Source organism: Myodes glareolus, chromosome 19, assembly GCF_982192425.1.
Source record: "Myodes glareolus chromosome 19, mMyoGla1.1, whole genome shotgun sequence".
NCBI classification, from domain to species: Eukaryota; Metazoa; Chordata; class Mammalia; order Rodentia; family Cricetidae; genus Myodes; species Myodes glareolus.
In genome coordinates this window covers 19,952,260-19,975,954 of record NC_142044.1, presented here as the reverse complement: position 1 = coordinate 19,975,954, position 23,695 = coordinate 19,952,260, and the positions used below count along the sequence as shown (strand labels likewise).

Genomic DNA, 23,695 nt, shown 5'->3' with positions numbered 1-23,695 from the left:
GGGACTTCAATTCAGAATGCTCAGCTCTATGTCTAAGCTCCGAGTTTCACCATCCTGCTGCATTGGTCTTCCTCGGGTGGAAAAGAATATTTATTCCCTGCCCCCTCAGAGGGTGATGGCAATGCTTATGCGAGGACCAAATAAAGCACAATAAAGCACTGACCAGACCACAACACTTGATAGACTGCTACCTGCGATTATGACTGTGAGCGGCAACCATGTGATGGATATGAGAATTTGATGATCTGAGCAAAGGCACCTGAGAAAATGCTGTTCATTCTTCTCGATTCTACGTCATCATCTTGAGGGAAGAATCTCTAAACATTTCGTCACCCTGAACAGAAACCCGCGACTGCAGACAGCTCAGGGTGGTGAGTGGCTGGAAGAGTGGAGCTGTGCCAAGGAGAGGGTGCACGGCGAAGACCAAGGGAGGAAAAGGGAGAAAAGATACTGTTATAATTTAAAAAAATCGATATATGTGTGTACATATGTGTGCATATATAACAAGGCACTGTTATATATGCCCGGGAGATATTTTGGGAATTGGGAGAGGAAAGAACAATGATGGTAAGGGCTGGAGATACAGAGCTCAGTGGTGGTAGGATGCTTGTCTAACATGCAAACAGGCCTTGCTATGCATCCGCAGTTCCCCATTATGGAGCTGGATGGCGCATGCCTTTACTCCTAGCTTTTGGAAGGTGGGAACCAGAGGAAGTTCAAGGTCATCCTCAGTATACAGTGAAATTGTGACCGATCTGCTTTAAGAGGGCTTATCAAAAATAATTTGACCTAAACGTCAAAGTCAGCTACCAGGTGATTCACAAGCTGTTTTTTGTTTGTTTGTTTGTTTGTTTGTGTTTGTTTTTGTTTTTTTGTCTTTTGAGTTTTATTAGCTAAGCTTAAGGAACCACAAATGAAGATTTTTCTGAGGTAAGGTGAGTCTTTGACACACATAGCTGAGGTACTGCAGTGGTATTCAGGTACTGTTTGTTAAATAAAAATTGAAATAAATTGCAGCGTCCCTAAAGTAGGAATCACACTCACTTTCCCGCAGCATTCTGTCATCTAACAAGCCTGTCATCAAAATCATAGATGCTAGGCATGGGCTCCTGGCACCTTTCACCACACACACACACACACACACACACACACACACCCTAAGTCAAAGCAGAGAAGTCATTCAGAGAGACTGTGTGTGTGCTGGCTGAGGCACTCCAGAGCTACGTTAGTGGGGGAGGCAGCTGTCCAGGAAGCCATTAAACAAGGACACAGACTCGTAATTCCAAACAGTTGGGACTCTGTCCTTTTAAATACCCCTCAGCTCCTCTTTTCCTCTCTAGGTAAAAATAGCTTAGTTGCCAAGAAACCTCTAAGTGGTGAAACATGCCCGCCTTAACCCGACATATAAATTTGTTGTTAAATCCAACTATAGATGCTGGTCTTTCAAAGCTTCAACTTACCATCGCAGAATATATGATGGCTACACATAGTATCATGAAATGTGCCGTTACTTTTCAATGATAAAAGAAAAGAGCACACTTACCACAAAACTTCTAGGATCATAGGTTGTTCTTATCAAATCTCATGTTGGAGTCCTGGGAGACTCTATCTCTCTGGGGACTGTATAGTTCAATCTAGGTTCAGAGCACTGTTCTGCCGGAAACTCTGTCAGTGTTTTTAAGGAAGTTGTACCGAAGGTATTCATAAGTACAGTTCCTTCAATTTATAAGTTGAGTCATGTCACCCGAAGCATGGATACAAGTGTTGAAGTCCTAACCCTATACTTCCTAGTGTTTACCTTCACTGGAAATGGGGAAAAGTTGAATTTAAGCATACATCAGTCTACAGTAGATGGGACCTTGATCTGACTCAGCTGGCGTCCTTGTGCAAGTAAAGCAAGGATATGAAAAGAAGAAGGTTGCATGACGACGCGGGCTGAAGTTGGAATCCACAAGTCAAGGACTTCCAAGTCTTACCACCAGCCGGGAGATTCTGGGGAAAGACAAAACAATACCCTTCACAAATCTACCAGGGAGCACGTGGGTCTATCCATACCTTAACTTTACACTTCCAGCTTCTATGACTTTAAGAGGAAAGCATTCCAGTTGTTTTAATTCATCTAGATTTGCACTATTTGTCATATCTTCGCCTAACATCACTGCGATAATAAACAACTCAATTATGGGAGGAAACAAGTATCACCTCTAGTTTAGAGGTTGCACACTACTCTATCTGGTTAATTTTACTTCTCTAGTACCCACGGGACTCAAAAATAATTCAACGAATCGATGAATTAGTGAATGAACATACGAACTTAAGGTGGTATCTTCACCTCGGTGCCCCCATACCTATTTACCACCATCTAAATCAAACTGGGTTTCAATCCTTGCTTCTTTTCCCCAGAAGACCTCTTGGAAACCTTCTGGTCATATTTTGTAACTTTTTCAGACATTAGTTTCCCTGAGACGGGGACAGGGCTTCCCAACGTCTAGCCTCTGTAAGGTGTGGTTTGTATGAGACACATATTGAGTAGCTAAGAAATGGCTTCATTAGATTGAATGAAACCTGTGTAATGTTTATTTCCACCATCCTATTTTTCTTTCTCACTCAGCTGGGCCCCATAAGTGAAACCTCATAACTTTTCTGATGACCGTGAAAGTCAAGATGTTCAGGACAACTGCTGACCTCTCTCCAATACATCATCATGTTATGAGAAGCAAAAGAGAGAGAATGGGGCTGGGGTCTATTTAAAAAACCTTTGAAGACCAATGAGTGAGCCCTGACTGGATTTAGTTTGAGACATGGAGACAAACTATATACTAACTAGAATAGAATCAGAACATCTAGATTGAATTTTGTTCATTAATTTATTGGGTGTGCTAAGAGTCTTGTCATTTAAGGATAAGTTGTATTTAGAGATATATAATACAATGAATTTTTTAATTAGTAAGAGAACAAAAATGATACAATTTAAACTACCTATTGTTAAATTCAGATGTGTTGAAAGAAACATAGATATTCTTCTTTTCTCAAGATATAGTCGCAAGCAAAGAAAACAAAATATATAAAATATAATCTGGCAAGTAATTGGAGTGATGACTCAGCATTAGGACTGTTCTCTGTGTAGAAGATCCATGTTGAATTTCCAGTGCAAATTTTAGGAGGTTTACAACTACCTGTAACTCCAGCTACCTGGAGCTCCAACCCCTTCTTCTGGTCTCTTCAGGTACACATCTACATGCTCATATATACATACAAAAACATATACACACGAGCAAAAAAATGAGGTAATAAATATAATTTAAAAACTAGAAAAATGTATTATATATCTAAATATAAAGATAAAAATACGAACAGTTTAGACTAGAAGAAATTCCTCTATAAGCAGGGATGGGTGAGTAGTTCTTTGATATGATACCCCCAAAAAGAAAAGAAATGACAAACTGAACCTAATGAGAACTTCTGATATGAGAAAGTCACCCTATGGCAGAAACGACGAAGCAAACTGCAAAATGGGAAAAGAAATTTGTAGAACATGTCTGAAAAGGGTTTGTATCTAGAACATTCAGTACCTAACAGTAAAAAAGAACATTGCCCATTAAAGTGAAGGCAAAAGACATGAAAGTGGAGGACCAACATCACTGGAAAAAGCTTTGATACTGAATAAGCTTTGAACATTGTTCAATGCTGCTGTTACCAAGGAAATAAAAATTATGAGCATATCGCAAGGTCACTAAAGATCTCAATGTAGAACTGGAGCGAAACAATGCCAACATCCATAAAATCCTGGTGAGCACACAGAAACTGCGGCTCCCACACTAAGCCTGTGGGAATATCAAGGGCTACAGTCACTTTGTGAAATCACACTGAAAATAAAACAACAACAATAAACACGAAAACATTCTTATCATCTGGTTAATCAATGGTACTTGTGGCCCTGTATTTCCAAGAAATGAAATATGGTCTCATGAAAACTTGAACACAGTGTTAGCAGCTCTACGCCTAGTAATTACCCTCTGAACACAAGTCAAATTGACTTCCAAGGACCATGTGATGAAGCAGGATGATATATCTATGAGTAGAATATTACTCAGCAATAAAATAAGTAGCTATTGATATTTATTTATTTATTAATAATTATTAATATTTATTGATATTAAATACACGACTTGGATGCGTATCAAGAAAATTATAGTGAGCAGAAAACTACATTCTCAAAAGTCATGTGCCAGATGTTTGCATTTCTGTAGCATTCTACAAATAACCAAACTACAAAGAGAAGAACCGAGCAGTGATTTTTCCGGTGATTTTCTTTGGAATTTGCATGTGTACACCCTTTCAGAAGTGCAGGTGATGTAGACACTCTGTTTTCACGTAACACAATGATGCCAGAAGTCAGGTTTGCATTCTCTAGGATTGTTTTTCAAAGGTAGAATTAAAGAGGGAACCATGGCATAGAAAAAATGAATTGAGGGTTTAGGACACAGAAGTAGCCAAGGGTATCCCACAGTCAGCGTCAGATCTCCTGGCTCTCAGGACAGGTTCGCTTTCAAATTCCACACAATGGATTCTACAGGTGACTTAAGTAGCCTGTCTGCTTTATATTACTATCTATAGCCCTGGCAACGTTGGAGCTTATACCACGACTGTCATTGAACCTGAGTTTGGACCTATCCACGGATTCAGTTGTACCGTGAAGTATGATCCAAAGCCCACATGGGAGACGTGAATCTGGGAGAAAGTTTCAAAGTCTGCTACTGGATACAAACATGACTTTACAACAGCAGATGTTGTTTAAGAAACAGTTCCCTGGACAGAAACCATCACGTGGACCATAAGTCGGAAGAGCTGCTAGGTCTGGCTGTGGGTTGAAAGGCTCTGATGCTGGACAAAGCATCTTCCCTCTGGGGCTCAGTTTTCACATCTGTTAGAAGAGGGCACAGCTGACCAGCTGGTTTCTAATAGCTGGACAAAGTTTAGGTTTCTGAGTTTGGTTTTATTACAAATGATCTTTCTTATAAGGTTAATTTTCGAGGTCGCTCAACAGCAACAGCAAGACAGGGCTGGGGCAAGTGAACAAGGATGAGTTCAGACTCTGACAAAGGCTTAAATTGGCTCTGTCAATTACTGACAATGTAAATTTGTCCATCTTGCAGACTTTCAAAGAAGTTTTCCTTCTCCTGCATCATTGCTTTGTTACTGCCACATGTCATAGTCTGATAAAAATGCTGGTAAATGTTATCATAGAAGTTTCAGTCTTTCTGTATCCTCTCTTGTATTTACCCTTTCTTTTCCATCTTTATATGCCTATTCATTGGGAAATTCTCTTTGGTATGCATGACTTGGACATATATTTTCTTGGTAGTAAGGAAGTAGGACACAATTTACTCACTTTGAAAATATATAGCAATTAGCATATGGCTGGTAAAAACTTTTAATCACAGGAACATAGTCTTGCAAAAATAACTTCACATTTTCCCTGGTCTAAGCCCTTCATTAAAATTTATTCTGAGTTTTTATGTATTTGTTTTAGTCCTTACCTCTGCACAGTTATAGGAGTGCAACTACCCAGCAACTGAGAGTTATGAGAACTAAGTCAGTTATGAGAATGACTACAAATCATTTGAGATTTCAAAGTATTGTCACACGTATCTCACATCTTCTCTCTCCAAAACACCTTATGAGCTTGTGTTTAAAAGGCTAATGAATCTATTGTACAACTAGGAAGAATAAAGCACAAAGACACTTGGTCTCTATACCTTAAGTATCATGGAAGCTTTAATTTATTAATTTATTTAGTCAAATTAGTTCATTTCTGTTGCACTGACTGGTTAAACTAATCACCAGACCAATGTTCCTTCCTGCTTGTTTTCACAGATACTTCCCTCCTCACTGTGTCCAAGAATTTGAGTTCTAGTCAACCATAGAATTGAATAGAAATATTGGATGGCATTTATAGATCTGATTCCTGGTAAGATCATTTATGTATTATAAATTTGCAGCAGCCAACACTATGCTATTCTTAGCAATAATTTCCCATGACTCATTTATCCCTGGTTCCCCTCTTCCCAGAATAATCTTCACCTTTTTTCTCTTGTGATGTCATGAAAGCTAATGACTTTCAATAATCCATACTTCAAGGGTCACATCATGTGAACACTCTGTGCTCCATAATTCTTTCTAAGGAATTTCTAGAATATACCATTACTAAATTCACTAAATCAGCAATCAGGATTGCATATTGCACTTTTTGGTTAAATTGAAGGAATGTTTTCTTGCACATTGGGTTCTATCCAAATCATGTTACCATAACATATGAACATAACACGAAGTTGAGATTGAAATGGATGAGAACACATGGGATTTTGAGCACCAGCCTCTTGCCAAATAACTTTCATGGTCCCAGACATACATACACAAGTTGCTAGGGGGAAAGAAACAGTCTGAACCAGGTGTGAAGTCTATGAACATACCTACCTACCAGGCAATATGTGCCCATCTGTGTAATAGCTGAATGTTGGTAACCAATAGGGGTAACCAATCACTCATTCTCCGGCTGATCCAGCCCCACTGGAGTAGTGTAGGAGGTGGTTCTGTCTATGTGTTGCTTTCATTGGTTGAATAAAGAAACTGCCTTGGCCTTTTGATAGGGTAGAACTTAGATAGGCTGAGTAGACAGAACAGAATGCTGGGAAGAAGAGCAGAGTCAGGCAGACATCATGGTTCTCCTGCCCGAGATGGACACTAGTTAGACTCAGGCTGATAAGCCACAGTCAAGTGGCGACACACATTAATGAAAATGGGTTAAACTAATATGTGAGAGTTAGCAAATAAGAGGCTAGATATAATGGGCTAGGCAGTAATTTAACTAATACAATTCCTCTGTGATTATTTCTGGTATAAATTAGCCGGGCCGCTGGGACAAACAAAGGGCCTGCTCCTCTTATAACACTGGAGGTGATTCATGCCTAGCACTGTAAATCCAGAAAGAAAAAACAAACAAACTAACTAACTAACAAAACCTATCCCTAAGGGAGACATAGACCCTATAAGGGAACTTACTGCTCTTACTCAACTTAATAGACAAGGCAACAAATTATCTTCTAAATCGTTATACTTGTGTTCGCACACAAAAATTTCTTTTAGCCTTAATCAGAAAAGTCTCTGTAATGAATAGTGGTGGACACAGACTCATAAATACCAATGATGCTAAGACTAAGTGACAATTAAGGACTCAGCCCTACACAAGACTTTTATACCTCTCTTTCTAAGGCTCAGAAACATTGTGGAAGATGTTGAAAGAATGTAAAAGTGTAAAGATAGTGAGAAGGGCCATGAATATCTTTGAAATAATTTGCTATTATGAGCTCACAGCAGTTGCAGTTATTGGTATCAAGCCTGTCCCTGCCAACACTCAGTTAAGAATCAACTAACAGATTCCAGGAGAATCACTCTATTTTTTTATGTTTCCATCCTTGAGTCCATCAGACTTCAGTGGGTAGTTCCAAACCCACCATCAGACAAATGGCTTGATTAAGCTCACTGTGTCACAAAACAAAAGCTCATAAATATGAAAGAAATTTTGAGCCATATTTTCTGACAAAGATAGGAAAAATGTGTTATATACACATATGAAATTGTCAAAGAACGCAATTAACTTAAAAAGTGCATAGTAAGTCTTTTTTCCTGTGCAATTTAATTTGTGATCATATAGTCAGTTTTCCTTACAATGCGCCTTGATTATATCTATCTCCAACTCCCATGTCACTCCCACACACACCCTCAATATATCCCCACCTTTTTGTCCCTTAATTTCTTTCATTTTATTATTTCATGAAAAATCCACTGAGTTCAAACTGTGCTGTCTGTTGGAATGCTGACTGATACGTCAGTTACATCTCATGCAAGTCTTCTGCAGGTGCCAGAGCTGGAGTGAGCTGAGTATGACAGCCATGTTTTATGAGAAGAGAGTGTTTTCTGTATTATATCAAAAGAGCATGTTTCTTAGCTCTTTCTCTATACCATGTCTCATAGTCTTTCTCTTCCCACTTCCTCTGGAACATAGTAAATTGCTACAGGATAATCAAAATCCACAAGTTGGATGGACTAAATGATAAAGTATGCAATGAATTTTGAGTACATAACACGAGTTTGAATACCCAGTTGGCATCATTCTAAAGTCCAAAGTAAGTGTGCTATCACTATCTTTCTTCCTGCTAGGAGTCAGACTACTGTTCCCACTCCAGACCTTATCTCCTCCAGTTGGCTGCTTTCTAAGCACTAAGAGGAGTTCACACAATCACTTTGCACTAATTCATTAGCTCTTAAATCCAGACAAAGTGAAAATCAAATTGAGTCCTGGGTCATTTTCTGTGCAGTCTGACATAGCATTTATTCATGACCCCCTGTTCCACTGCATCAGTTCTGCCTAAAAAACAGAATGTGTGTCTGTCTTTCTGTCTCTCTGTCTCTCTGTCTCTCTGTCTCTGTCTCTGTCTCTCTCTCTCTCTCTCTCTCTCTCTGTGTGTGTGTGTGTGTGTGTGTGTGTGTGTGTGTGTGTGTAGTTTACAAAGCTGTCATAATGATGAAATAAAATAGTAGTCACAAATTGCCTACCTCTAAGCAGAGAATTGCTGAGCAAATGTTAGCTTCCTCTCTGTGTGTTTAAGTCAGTGTGGAGTGGGCTACTTTCTCAGTGCACATACAAACTTAGTTCCAAAGTTTGAGGAAGACTGTGTGACTATCCCAGAAGTCTGCAGTTTTCCCGATGTCCTGTGCTTGAATCCTTCAGTTTCTCTACAAGGCCTCTGTAGGGAGAATATGGATATGAACTATGTGGGTGGTCTCTTATTTCATCAGGAAGACAAAGAATACTGTTGATTCTAGACATGACGGGTTGAGGAAATGGCCATTATGTCTAACTCCTTTCTAATTTATACAGACTTGCAGCTTTACAGGACAGATTAATAGCAGTTTAGGATGGCTTCCGCTCTATGCCATGGTCGTTAGTCTGCGTGTTGATTCTCCATGCTGGTAAGTGACACAAATTTCGGGCTCTGCAAACTCATTTCAGACTCTAAGCAGCACTGCACCTAGCCAGAATGGGGGAGATGTAGTTAAACAGCTGCTCATGTGAGCAGGATTACCAAGAGCAGTTGACAACCAGCCCAGCATGACTCACCAGTGTGAGGCTGCCAAGAGGATAATTTGATCTGGGGCTGAATGAACAGGACTGCAGTGTCTGTCCAGACCGGGGAGGGCTACTCCCTTGTCTGCATGTGAATCAGACCACACCTACCGTCTTGTCGGTTTTGCTTACCCCCACCCCTATATCTCCTTATGGCAGTGTGTACACACTGAAGTAGAGCCAGCTATGAGAATCATCAGTTAATATTTACATTAGAAACTGAGCTCTTTAGCTTAGTTCTAGCATAGAATTTATAACTTAAGTTGCTGAAGGCGGGGGTATTGACATCTTTGAGAAGAGCAAACAGATCTTTTGTCTGTCTGGTGGTATAAACAAAGTAGATACCTTCTAGTTCTACGTTGTCAAGACAATAGATCAGAATCTAAATCTAATCTAAATGTAATCTAATGCCTCTTGTGTAAATTGTGGAAATCTCACTCTCCAGACCTAATTCCAATCATGTTTAAATTCTTGTGAACAGGAGAAGACAGACTACTGTTACTCAATGTCAGGTTCTATATTTGGGGGCCAGAATGTTCTCTTCTTGTGTTTCCGTCCAACTTCAACCTACCAGATGAAACCCATAGATGTATAGATGTAGAACATACTCCTCTCACTAGCTCTTAACAGTACCTAGAGTTATGGCTTCAGACATCAGACTGTGTAGAGAACAGAATAATGCATGGATGAGAAGAACCCTGATATTGCTAGGAGATAACACAGCAGAATTTAAACAATAATCAGGGTCAGCAGAATGAAAACACACGGATGCGTGCTTGGATACGAGGTGGCTATAAAACATAACAAATTACCATCCTTTTCCCCTTCTACCCCAGCTATTAATCTGAACAAAGGACTGAAAGAGCAGCAACTGCCAACTCAATCTGACAGTGTGAGAAGCCAGGGCCAATTTTCACAGATATGGTCTGCAAATAGCATTTCTGACCAGATCTCACTTTTTCTCAAAATTAGCAAAAATAAAGAAAAGTAGAACAATTGTCCAAACATCAGAAACCATGGGTTCAACAAATAGGCAGAAAGGGGAAATATTCTGAAGCCTTACAGGGAGAACCTACTTTTTAAAAGTAGGTTTTATATCTATTTATGCTTTCATTTTCTCTCTCCCTCTCCCTTCTCTCTCTCTCTCTCTCTCTCTCTCTCTCTCTCTCTCTCTCTCTCTCTCTCTCTCTCCCTCTCTCTCTCTCTGTGTGTGTGTGTGTGTCTGTGTGTGTATCTGTGTGTGTGTGGCGGGGAGGTAATGGTATATCTCTGGAGTTCAGAGGACAACTTGATGGAGCTGATTCTCCTCTTCAACCCTCTATGTACCAAGGTTAAAACTCAAGTTTTTATGATTTGAGGTTGAAGTCCTTATCCTCTGAACATCACATTCATTTCAGAATCTACTTTTAAAATGTATTTCATGTAGTCAGCACAGGAAAATTATAACACAAGTTAATTTTTATTTAGTTTTACACACTAATTATACAAATGATCACTTTCTTATGACATTTTCTTCCTTGCATATAATGTTTTTGATTACATTTATCCCATTTCTCTCTTGTGTTCTTCTTTCCCACTGCATGTCCTCTTTCTAAATATACTCGGAACAACATTTTATGCTTCAAGGATGAACAAAATTGTACTAGAAAAATATTGCAGGGCTCTGCCACTTCAGAATGGCTATTCTATCTCTAGAAGGTCATTGAGATGTAGACTTCGTGTCTGGTTAATTTTAGTGCATGGTGTTTTTTTACTTGCAAGTTTCTATAATAAAGTTAATTTTAAGAAGATATCCAAATATGGAACACTAGGCTAAAGGAAAATGTCCCAGAAAATAAATAACTGTTACAGTGTAGAGATGCTGTAGAGACGCTCACATCTCTGGGTGTGAGCAGTGCTTGGTTTTTCAGGACCATTTTTTTCAAAAAGAATGATTGTTTCAAGAATTAATATACATACTGTCTTTGCATATTTCTTTTAGTTCTATTGAGCTATACATTTTTCTCCTCTCCTTCCCTTCCTCCCCTTTTTTCCTCTACACTCTACTTGATTCCCATGCTCCCAATTTACTCAGGAGATCTTGTCTTTTTCTCCTTCCTGTGTAGATATATGTATGTTTCTCTTGGGGTCCTCTTTGTTGTCTAGGTTCTCTGGGGTTGCAGACTGTAGTCTGTTTTTTAAATGTCTAAAAGTCACTTATGAGTGAGTATATTTTATATTTGTATTTCTGGGTCTGGGTTACCTCATTCAATAGGTTTTTTTTTTTAAGATCCATCCATTTGACTGCAAATTTCAAGAAGTCATTATTGTTTTTCTGCTGTGTAGTAATCCATTGTATAAATATACCACATTTTCCTTATCCATTCTTCAGTCAGGGGCATTTAGGCTGTTTCTAGGTTCTGGCTATTATGAATACTCATGCTTCTGCATTGCATAAATGCACTGAAACTAAAGTGAGCAAAAACTGCTTGTGCAGAAGGCTTACTTCTCATGTGATAATGAGAGATTGCTTCTCTGTGCAGTTGAGTTACTAAAGCAAACACCAATTAGAAGTCACACCAAAAAAACCAAACACTTCATGCCCTGTTCATTGATGATTCATATACAAGATGCTAACTGTAACATGAGGGCCTGCTTGTTGGGGTTTCTATCCTGACCAGTTCCCACAGCCAGCAAGTCCCAAAGAAAATTACACAGAGGTTTTCATAACTTATAAACTGATTGGCCCATTAGCTCAGGCTTTTTATTAGCTCTTGTAGCTTGTGTTAACCCATTATTCTTATTTATGTTAGCCACACGGCTCAGAACCTTCTTCAGTGAGGCAGATCACATCCTGCTTCTTTGGTGATCTAGGCAGGACTGGGGAAGAGTTTTCTTCTTCCCAGAATACTCCTGTTCTCATTGCCTCACATCTACTTCCTGTCTGATTTTCCAGTCTATACTTCCTGCCTGGCTAATGACCAATCAGCGTTTATTTGAAACATAATTGACAGGTACAGAATTGTTCACACCAGCTAACAAAAAGCAAAATGTTTACAAAGTCTACACAAATAAGGAGAGTGAATGTCAGGATGAATTCTAGAGGAAAAAAGAGAATCTGAAATTCTTACTGTGAAGTATAAAAGAAAGCTTGGCAGAGATATATGCAGTCCACAGGAACCTTCATAAGGGTTCTTATTAGTGTAATCTACATATGGGTTCCATATAACTACATGTCTATATAAAATATTTCCATATATTTTTTAAATGTTCCTATAGTTATGTGTGTCTATCCCACTCTCTAGACTAAGAATCTCATACAATGTTTACCAGACAGTCAGAATCTTATTACAGGCATAGAATAGTAAATACATGGTTAATTGAACAAACACAATTGCCAGTCTGAAAGCTAAGAGCACACCTCACATTCAAATGTTCAAAATGTTTGAATTCCTTCCTTGATTATTGTGGAATTACTGGCTCCCTACACCAGGCAGGTAGAAAACTGACTGAACATGAAATTACCAAAATGATTATCTATAGGCATTGGACAATAGGTCGCTTAGTGTTGTGATATGAGATACAAAGACAATTCAACTCTCTCTCTCTCTCTCTCTCTCTCTCTCTCTCTCTCTCTCTCTCTCTCTTATACCTGTAGCTATGTTTATGTTTAAATTGAGCACAAAGACAAAAATTTTTCCATAAAGAAAATCCAGACCTAGCTATCATGCTGGGTGAGTTAAATCAGTCCTCTTACTACAACTGAAAATCCGAATGCCTTCCAAAGGCCCACATGCTAAAACAGTGGTCACCAGACTGTGAAACTATTGGAAGATGACGGAGCCTATAGGAGGCAGAGTCAAGCAGGAGAAAGTTACGTCATAGGAAGGACTCCCTGGAAAGAGATAGTGGGATTCTGATGATCTCTCTGTCTCTCTCTCTATCTCCTTTGGATCTGCCTGTCTCTTTGTCTTTCCCTATCCTTTCCCCAGTCTTCTCACTCCACTCTGCCTCTTTCCCTTTTTTCTTTTTCCTAGCTTCTGTGTTGGACAACCCCAAACCCCTGTGGTTCTGTCACAAAGCTCTCTCTTCGCAGTTCCCTCAAAAGCAGGACATGGTTTGAAATCTTTGGAGTCATTAGCCAAAATCATCTTTTCTTCTTTATAAATTTGCTTTTCAAGTGTTTTGCCACAGAATGTTGACACAACATTAGGGGAGAAATAACACTTACCCTCAAATTCTCTCATTTTCTTTTTGATAAGGTTCATTTTCTAAACAGCATTTCAGGCCAATATAACCTTTTAATGATAAATAATTTATTTTCATCAGCATATAATTACATCATTTCCCTCCTTCCTTTCCTCCCTCCAACTACTCCCATGTCTCATCCCTCCAGGCTCTCCCATGTCTCCCTCCCTACTCATTTCCTCTCACATTCATGGCCTCTTTTTCTTCAGTTACTGTTGTTACACGCACCCCACCCTCGTATATAAAATGCACATTTTCACATGTCTTGCCATGTATATCATTTCTACCTTGTCTCAGAGATATTATATGGAGATAAAAATATTGAGAGTTAGGCCCCTATGTCTGAGACAGACATATTTAGAACACATGACTGATTATTTAAGCTGAATCTAAGCTGATAATTGCTTCCTATGGTCTAGATTCCACACTACCAGAAATTACTACAGAAGCTGCCAAAAGAGGAAAACAGTTAGTAGTTATATCCTGGCATGATATCTATGAACCATAGCAATGACCAGTCTGGCAGGGACCCATAAAAGTGCAATTGTAGCATGCACAGATTAGTGGTAAACAATAGTGATCTAATTGTACTTAAGGCCCACTCCACAGGAAAGAAATCACGCCTGATACTAGAAAACGAGCAATCACACAGGGAGAATGAGGTAATTGACCTTAGGAGAGAATCTATTACTGTCACTTTGCTAGGGCAGCAGAATTGCTTAACTAGGATGAATGTGGGATCAGGGAAGAATATATTTCAACTAAGGGAGTCATATTAGAGTTTACAGGAAACTTGATTATATATGGGATCCCAGGTCCAAGGAGAGATCCCCAGATTGTTCTCTGGACAGAGGAGGGGGTGCCTGAACCGGCCTTGGCCCGTGACCATACTGATGAATATTTTGCTTATCACCATAGATCCCTCATCTGGCGTTGGATGACGATACATATGGAGGCCCGCGTTGGAGCACCGAACTGAGCCCCCCAAGATCCAAACGAGGAGCAAAAGGAGGAAGAAAATGACGAAGGACTGCGAGGGATACTATCACCCACTGATACAAGGGGTCGGATCTAATGAGAGTTTACCAAGGCCAGATGGACCGTGACTGAACGAGCATGTGATCCAACCAGATTCTCTGAATGTGGCCGGATTTTCTGAATGTGGCTGGCCTGCAGTCTTTCCGAGAAGCCATTGACAATGACACTGGGACTGGTTTCCTCTGCATATACTGGATTTTTGGGATCCAGTCTGTTTGGATGCTCACCTTCCTGGACCTGGAGTGAGGGGGGAGGAGCTTGGACTTCCCACAGGGCAGGAGACCCTGACTTCCCTAGGGGACAAAGAGGGAGGAGGAGAGGGAGGGGGGAGTGGGAGGGCGTTGGAAGGAGGGGCGTAAATGGAAACTTTTTATAATTTAATAAAATTACAAAAAAAAAAATAAAAAGACTATAACTGGACACAATGCAAAGGTCAATGGACTGTGGAAGGCCCAGCTCCAGCAGTTACAGCTGCACTTTAGCTCCTGCATCCAGCTCAGGCAAGATTGTGGAAGAGGGAGCAGAAAGAGTGTAAGAGCCAGAGGAGCAGGAAATCCAGGAAATGTGCTGTGAGACTGTTTCTCTTAAAAATGGTTACACAGCAAGACCTGAAAAATGACAGTCTCATTAGACACCCTGACGTGGAAGGAAGAAAGTCTCACAGGGTCCCATCCTTAGACTACAGGCAGCCAACGACTGCTAAGAGAGAGAGAATCAGCTTCACCCAATGACGAGTCCCCTGATGGATTGTCCACTACAAAGTGGTCATCCCTGAAACCATATACACACAACTAACGGACAAGGACTCAGCAGTTTCTATTTATTTTCTATCTTATCTGTTTAGTTTCTATCTTATTTGTGAGTGTGTGTGTGCACAGCAATAATAATAAAAGAAAAAGAGGTTATTGATTTGGCAGTGGAAGAGGAGTACATGGGAGAAGTTCGAGGAAGGGGATATAGTAGGGGCTAGAAATAGGAAAGGATAGAAAGAAAAATTAGAAGTGACATAATTATGTGTTCATTAAAAAATTTAAAAAACAAACAGAGCAACAGCCAGAAATCACAAACAGATTGATAGTCCTCACAAAGACAGATATAAAGAACCATACACTATGATTCCATACTTAGTTCTAACACACTGATTCCATTTATACAGAATTCTAGAAGAGATGATTGTAATATTCAATGAAACAAAACAAAAGTCATAGCTCCTGGGGACTGGAAGGAGGAAAAACTGACAGGACAGCGGTGCTAAAAGCTTTTGTGGGGACCGGATTGTGGTTCCATGAGTTCAGGCTGTCATCAAACTCACGAGTCATCAAACTCACACTTACAGAAGAAATTCATCATACATGCCACGTGCTTTCTATTTTCTATACATCTCAAATAAAATTAAAGACAACAGTCATGTTGAGAGACGATGTGCTCGAAATAATGTGGCAAAAAGCAAGTAGCTCTGTGTTGTTAAAAGTATTTTCATTATCATAAAAAAGAGTAAAATTTGGCATAAACCTTCCACAGCGAAAATGTGCACAGTCATACTTTTGAAAGTACTCACTACCTCCGTGCTTAAGCAATTAAAATAGCAATAGTAATAATCTCATTTTCAATTGCCCATTTTGAAAAGATTTTTAAAAAATACTGTCTAAAAGTGTGTGGCCTGTGAAGTCTTCTATAAATGCAATCTGAATAGGGGGACGTTGACTGAGAATTTTGCATAAATACTCATAACCTGAGCTCAGGGAGCTTGCGATTGGAATCTGTGTTGAGGAAATGTTAAGAACGTTGAGAAACATACTTGTGGAAAACCTCATTTTTCACAGAATTCTTTCCAATTGGAAAGACAGAAATAACCTAAATATTCGAAGACAGAGGCATGGGAGAGTAATGACAGTTGATACGAATGCAATGCTTGTCACTAACCTAAGCACGACACGTATGAATACCTAAGCCTATGAGGGTATATGTGGTTTTAACACCTCTGATAAGCACCAGAAATATCAATATTGCAATTCATATTTAAAGCAGAATAGAGGCAAACACGGTAGAATGCTACTTTCTTTCTTATGTAATCTTTTTATTTTTACAAAACAGTTTCAAGGAACTACACTCTTAGGAAGAGTAGACACTATAAAGGCTATTTCAAGGAAGAGGCTGGGCTTCAGAGCAAACCATGAACATGGTGAGCTTTGAACCTGCTAGAGCTCCGCAGTTGTTTTGAGCAGCAGCGCATTGAGACATACATTGATGGTTGCTTCACTTCACAGCTTAGATCATCTAAGTTATCTATGTTTTATGTATTTTGTTCCATTTTTATATTTGCTATATGTTTTCACTTTTTTCATGAAATCCCCAACTTCCCTTGCATATGTATATTCATATTCTATTGAAGTTTAATTTGGCACTAAAAAAAACTATACAAAGAAAATGTGTGCCTAACTCAGTACTTCATTGTTAGGTGCTTTATAAGAACTGGGCATTATCATCAGATCTATTACAGGCCAGCTGGGGAAAAGAGAAAAACACAACTGCATAAAAGGAGGAAAATAACAATAAAATAACAGCGTGCAGAAATCAGTGATGTAGCCAGAGACAGCTTGGAGGGATTAGGGAAGGACTGAAGTTAAGAGTTTGGGATTTGAATAATGTTTGCTTCCCTGGAGAGCAAATGTCTCCAGGGAGGTTCCGGAGGGGTGTGTGTGTGTTGGGGTGTGCCTGTAGGATTCTCCTGGATCTCTAGGAATGAAGAGATAAGGTGACCAAGATAAAGTGGCTCCTGAGGCAAGGCAGGGTTTTTTCTTCTGTTTCTGAAGAGGTCTGGAGATAAAATTAAGACCCAGGCGGGCAGGGAACTCACAAAGAGATAGCTAATCATCTTCTCAGTTTACACTAACTGCACAGTAGCAAGAAAACAGCTAAAAGAAAGAAGGAACAGGGTAATCCCCAGGCTGCTAATGTTTTGCAGGCTGTATTTTAGGCTAAACAGCATTCAGAAAGCCCCTGCAAGTACTGATTCAGGCAGTCTTTGCCACAGTTTTATAGGCAGAAGGCTACCATTCCTGCACTTAGATGGAGAAAGTTAAAATATGGAATTTTCCCAAATGTTACAGATTTTAAATATGAAGGCTTTGATTGTCCAGGGGTGAGAGATCGGCACAGATAAGCAGGGCACCACTGAAATCTCAAATTAAATTAAAGCTAGTCTGTAAAGGGGAAGTTATGTTCCCTCGGAGCTGAAATTGCTCCGGTTAAAGATAGCCAAGACAGGATATCTCATTCAGGGTTGGGAAAAAAGAGAGAAAATTCACCTGGAACAGGGGAATGAGGATAAGCCTCTCCCAGGGATTTACACCTAAGTCAGTCTAGACAGGTTAGATCAGTGGTCCTCAACTTTCCTGACATTGCGACCCTCTAATAGAGTTCCTCATGTTGTATGACCACCAACCATAAAATAAATTTCATTGCTACTTCATAACTGAAATTTTGCTACTGTTGTGAACTGTAATTCAAATATTTCTGGAGACAGAGTTCTGCCCAAGGGGTCGTGAACAACAGGCTGAGAACTGCTGGCCAGATCCGTGGAAAATTGGAAATAAGTTTTCAATTTTAATTTTTACTTAATTAAATCTGATTTGTATGATTTACTTGTAATATCTTTGTTTAGTTTTCCCATAGCCAACACACACAGAACCTTTAGACTTACCTAAGGATGTCAATTTTTGACCTCAACCATCCTCTGAAATGTAATCACCTGCTTTCATTGGTCACTACAAAAGTTGCCTCTTAGAAGCTATTGGAAAAAGCTGATGAAATTTAGAGTTGCCCACGGTCATTTCTAATCATCTTTAATGATTAACTTTATCTTTGGGTTGAAAGCTGTTGTATGGAGCCTCCTTCTAACCACTTTCTTGTGATCCCCTCTCTGAGTCTTTTATCCAGAAATCTAATATATTATTAGGGTAGAAAGCAAAAGAGGTGCACTGTACTCTAGCATCAGAAATACCAGGAGCAAGATATGATCCTAAGGACAGTCCCAGCCAGGTGGTGGTGGTGCACGCCTTTAATCCCAGCACTCAGGAAGCAGAGGCAGATGGATCTCTGTAAGTTCGAGGCCGGCCTGGTCTGCAAGAGCTAGTTCCAGGACAGGCCCCGAAGCTACAGAGAAACCCTGTCTCGAAAAACCAAAAATAAAAATTAAAAAAAAAAAAGGACAGTCACAGTGGAAGCAATAAGAAAAACCATCTGATGCCAGAGTATATGGTTTTTAGAACTCATAAATGTGTGATATCTCGTTACAATCTTATCAAGTTGCAATCCCAATTTTCCCATCATTCTAGTACTTCTGTGGTCATCTTATTTTTTTTTTTGTTACAGTTGATGTCAGTTGCTCCATTCATGCCCTTACTGTCTGATCCCCTCTGGTACTGATTATGCTATTTGGTTTGGCACAGTTTAACCTCACTGAGAAGCATGGTGAGTTTTTATGGTAATACATATTGCATTATTATCTCTTTTCCTCTAGGAATATTAGATCTTCTGGATAAAAGGCCTAGCTGGGTTTAGTGAAAAATGTCTACCGGGCGCTTTGAATATGCGTCCTCGTAGACGCTCGTGGGAATCGTGATCAATCTTCTTACATTCTCTCCAAAGTGGTAAGATGAAAAGTTTGTTAGGAGAAGTCTCTGTGAAACAGTGCTAGAGGTCACCATGAGGGATTCTAAGCATCACCAGCTTTTTAGAATCACGTTAAGATGCAAATACTTAGTGAATGATAAGATCATATAATCTCAGAGGAAGAGAGGAAAGTACTAATTGAAGGTTCTAGAAGAGTGGTAAATGATTCTCTCTCTCTCTCTCTCTCTCTCTCTCTCTCTCTCTCTCTCCTTCTCTTCCCTCTCTCTGGTGTTTATGTGTGTGTGTGTGTGTGTGTGTGTGTGTGTGTGTGTGTGTGTATGATACAAGCATCAGGGTAAAAGCAAGGGCAAGGTAGTTGAATTAGGAGGATTCTGAGTTTGAGACCATCCTGTGCTACACAAGGAGACAACCACCCTTCAACCCTAATTCTCTAACCTACCCCCACCACTCTATGAAATCCAGGCTATCTAGTATGTTTTGCCACATTGTAATTAAGCCGAAAGAAACAGATAAGGCAAACTGAAAATGAAGCAAGCAGAATAGGATGGCTCATGATAACCATTGCCGTAAAGATGGCTCCGAGGGATCAGAGAGAAACAGACAACAACAATAAACGCCAGACCCTCATTAGCACCCATTATCTATTCTTCTCAGTAGCCACACCAAAGCCTTTCCCTCTCTTCAGTAAGAAAAGTGAGAATCACTATTGGAATAAAGTTCCTGAGAGCCAGAGGGGAGGGAATGATTAATTACACACTTACCATGTGCCAGGCAACTCACTAATTGCTGAAGAACCTTAAAGAAGGGATGCCAGTCTTGGAGGACTAACAAACACTCTTTGGGTTCTAAAATGTTGTGGTAGCACAGAACTTTCTTTAGAATGCCATTTCTGACTCGAGTTTTCTAAAGCGTTAAGTGCAATATAAATATGTCACTCCCCAAGACCCTGCTCCAGAAACTGTGTGTTGGGTTATTTTTCTGGTGGAGGGAGACTGGACAGTTGTCTTTGGAAGATGTGTTGGAAGTATTAGTAATGGAAAAACAAATTCATTCAAGAATTGAGTCCTTGGGAGGCTTTTGTGAGTTGGTTAGCACCACCTTATGGGAAGTATCAGGGGTGTTCAGTGGTTCTGTGTCCCTCACAGAAACACTATTACCGACAGAAGAAGGGTTCTTCATTATAAGGAGATAATACGACAAACCTCGTTTTCTTTTTTGCTACTCATTTTAGAACTGAAGCTCTAACTTGTCATAGATCTTCTCTCCTATCTTACTGCACAGACAGGTACTGTTGGTCAGAGATTAAATGTTTCAGAAAAAGTCAACAATCAAAAGCCTCACCAATGAGGTCTAGCTAAAATACTTTTCTGTGTGTGCACTGATTGGTTTTAAAAAAAGCTTGGGATGGAGACCCTGAAGGCTCTATAAATGATCGTGACTGTAATCTGCCTTGGGTTTAAAATACTTCCCTGTGACAGGCTGTATCTTGTTGCCTCCCAACACAAATACCCCGACCAGCTGTTTCTTTCCACTTTCTTCGCCCCTAAATGAGTAAATACGAGACAAATGGCTCTTTAGTCATCCCGTTGGCATCTAAATTCTACACTGGTCTCCCTCAGTTGGAAAAATATTTGGTGTATCCCAGTTCAACCTGCTGCGCTCCTATTTACAGTCAGAAAACACAGGCCACTTTCTTAAAATATCTCCCAGTGAGTTAAGCGCCGGGTCCAGGAATACTGTGGGCAAGGGGTTAAGCCAAACTCCAGTTCTTATCTACTGCACATTCAGGTTTCCTCTTTAGCCCTGCTTGACCCTCTTAAAAAGCAATGGACCTTCCTAGCAGCACCTGCCTTACCAGTAAAATTGCAACCTACGAGTGTCTGTTTCATTTCATGGACACCGAGGAACTTCAGCTTACCTTGGTCAGGGTTGACATCTAATGGTGGAGAGAAGGTTCCAGGCCCTTCACAGAACTCTCTTTGAAGCTGACAGCCTGTCTAGAATAAAGTATTTGGCATTTACAGTCTCCCCCTGACGGGTGCAGTCACAGATAAAATAAATAAACGTATGCAGGCACTCTTTCTTCCTTATCTTCTGCCAGCAGCAGTTTTCAGTGTGACTTGCTTTCGAGTCTGCTAGAGGCCAAGGAAAACCCCCTAGTCTAGCCAGAAGAGGGGATGGTTGTTTACATTGTGATGGAAGACAGGATAGGGTCCTTAAAATAAACTCTGGTTTCCTTCCTTTCTTTATCTGCGGAGAGACTAAAGCGGGTTTGCACAAAGGGCTCTTCGAGCCGGCCGCTCTGTTCTGTAGAGGGTCTGCCATGTGAATTGATTCTTTCCTCTGAAACATAATTAGAGCACAGTCATCTCTGTCTTTCTTTTTTTGACCTTTCTTCATAGTCTGTTCTGGATGGTGCAAGCACAGGGACACGGCCCTTTGTTACTGAGGCTGCAGTGATAATGGTGGGATTTAGGACTAGTTGGAAGGGGACTTTTGCTTGCTTGTTTGACTCTCAGAAATATATAAACTCTGGTGATGCATTAAATCTCATCAATTCCAACCATGAAAAATGATTGGAAAGTTGTGTGCACACTGTTTCATTTTAAATATATTATACATATTTGTTTTTATGATTTCTATATATGGGTATGTATATGTGCGTGTCAATGTGAATGAGTGCCCCGACTATGTGGAAGCCTGCAGAACCCAAAACACAGTGTCGAATGTCTTGGGGCTGGAGGTACAGGTGGTTGTGTACAACACATGTGACTGGAAACCAACTTGGGTTTTTTTTTTTCTTAAGAATAGCAAGTGATCTCAATATCAAGCCATTTTTTTGGCCCTGAAGTATTATTTTCAAGTCAAGAAATAAAAGTGATATCTAATTTCTTCTAATCTCTGACCTATGAATTATAGAAAGGCTACTAGAAGATATAGGTTATGTGCATGCACATATGCTTAAATGCTTATGTATATTGCTTGAGTGTGTGTGTGTGTGTGTGTGTGTGTGTGTGTGTGAGAGAGAGAGAGAGAGAGAGAGAGAGAGAGAGAGAGAGAGAGAGAGAGAGATCAGTGATAGGTTTGGGAAAAGTGTGACATCTCTGAAGAACAGATAATTCTTCCAGATTCATAGGACAGAATTTTAAGGAACCCATTGATATGTCATAGTTCTGTACTCACTGAGACATGCCATGAAATTCTAGGAATTGTTTTATATCATCCTATTGTTCAGAATAAGAACATTCTCGGTTATATCTGAGAGTTATGTTTTGCTTGCTTGTTTGTTTGTTTTCAAGATGTGGTATCATATAACCCAGACTGACCTCGAGCTCATGGGTAGCAAGAGGATAACTGTCCCAATACACCAGGTTTATAAGGTTCTGGGGAAGTGAACTCCGTGTATACAAAGTGAGTGCTTCTGCATTCTTCTACAGCTTTAGACCTTTACAGAGAGTTCTGTGGATTTCTCCAAAACCTGGACTCGCTACTGGCTGTATCCTGGGAACCACCTCTGGTGTGTATACATTTTTATGTGTCAGGTTCAAGTAAATGACTGGAACGTCTTATTTACCTACTACAAAAATAGAGGACTCTGAGAGCCTTTAATTTCAGATAAAGTTGAAAAATAAAAATAATAGATATGTATGTCATAGTAGGCGAATAGTCAACACTAATTTAAGCACATATTAAATATGAATAGCCATTCTAAGTATTCACAATATAGTGTGTACAACATTGATAGTTTCATATACAGTGGGGTTGTCACATAACACATTTAATTATATATTCCATACTATATATACTGATATTTCACTGTGTTCTAGATAAATACAAAGAGAACAGAAATAAGGTAAATCAGAAATAAGGTAACTGAAGCAGGATATCGGCTGCTGCCTTCCTAAACTTTGTTCAACAGTCTTTCTTAACTTTACCAACTTGTAACTAACTCATTCTTGCTGATAGAGAAGACATTCACAATCCGACCTATTTGTAGGTTGGCATAAGAGTGATTACCCAGCTGAGGGATGGTGGCACACACCTTTAATCCCAGCACTCTGAGGCAGAGGCGGGCAGATCTTTGAATTCAAGGCTAGTCTGGTCTAGAGAGCCAGTTCTAGGATATCCAGGGTTACACAGAGAAACACTGTCTCCAGAAACCAAAAGAAACACAAACAAACAAACAAATACAGTGGAAAAAAGAAACAAAGAAAATGATGAAGTATTTCTATCCTCTAACTCCTGGGAGTTCATCTGGGAACCTCCTATCTGAATTCACACAGCTGGGTTTCTGCATCAGATCTTCCTCTTCCTTCATACACATTTTTTTTCTGGCTATCTATGTGTCTGGTTTGTGCCATTCTGCTTAGAGCTTGTGCTGTCCTAAGCTAGTGCACTTTCTCCTACTTATTAAGAAATAAGAATAATTTCCATAAGAAATTTGTTATGATTGGAGTTATAGCTGGAATCTGTATTAACCTCTCACTTTGGGTGAGCTCTGTCCATCTTCTGAGCCTTCCTATACAATGATATGGCGACTGCTCTTCCTTGTGTAGAGTACATATGCTCACCGTGAGAGTATATTTTGGAGTTCTAGTGGCATCTCTC

At 39.8% G+C, this 23,695-nt stretch overlaps 1 long non-coding RNA gene across 8 annotated transcripts in view; it reads right to left on the bottom strand.

The window, feature by feature from the left end:
- Positions 1-21,119, bottom strand: part of LOC125415025 (uncharacterized) — a 38,147-nt gene extending 17,028 nt beyond the window's left edge. For 5 of the 8 annotated variants that reach the window (XR_015735595.1, XR_015735596.1, XR_015735592.1 and 2 more), the window contains exons 1-4: positions 21,006-21,119; positions 13,398-13,464; positions 1,544-1,992; positions 192-393 (exon numbers count right to left, since the gene is read on the bottom strand). This is a non-coding gene — a long non-coding RNA (uncharacterized LOC125415025). The remainder of the gene's footprint in view (positions 1-191; positions 394-1,543; positions 1,993-13,397; positions 13,465-21,005) is intronic. The other 3 variants (XR_015735593.1, XR_014998055.2, XR_015735594.1) reach the window with 2 other exon arrangements.
- Between the last annotated feature and the right edge of the window lie 2,576 nt (positions 21,120-23,695).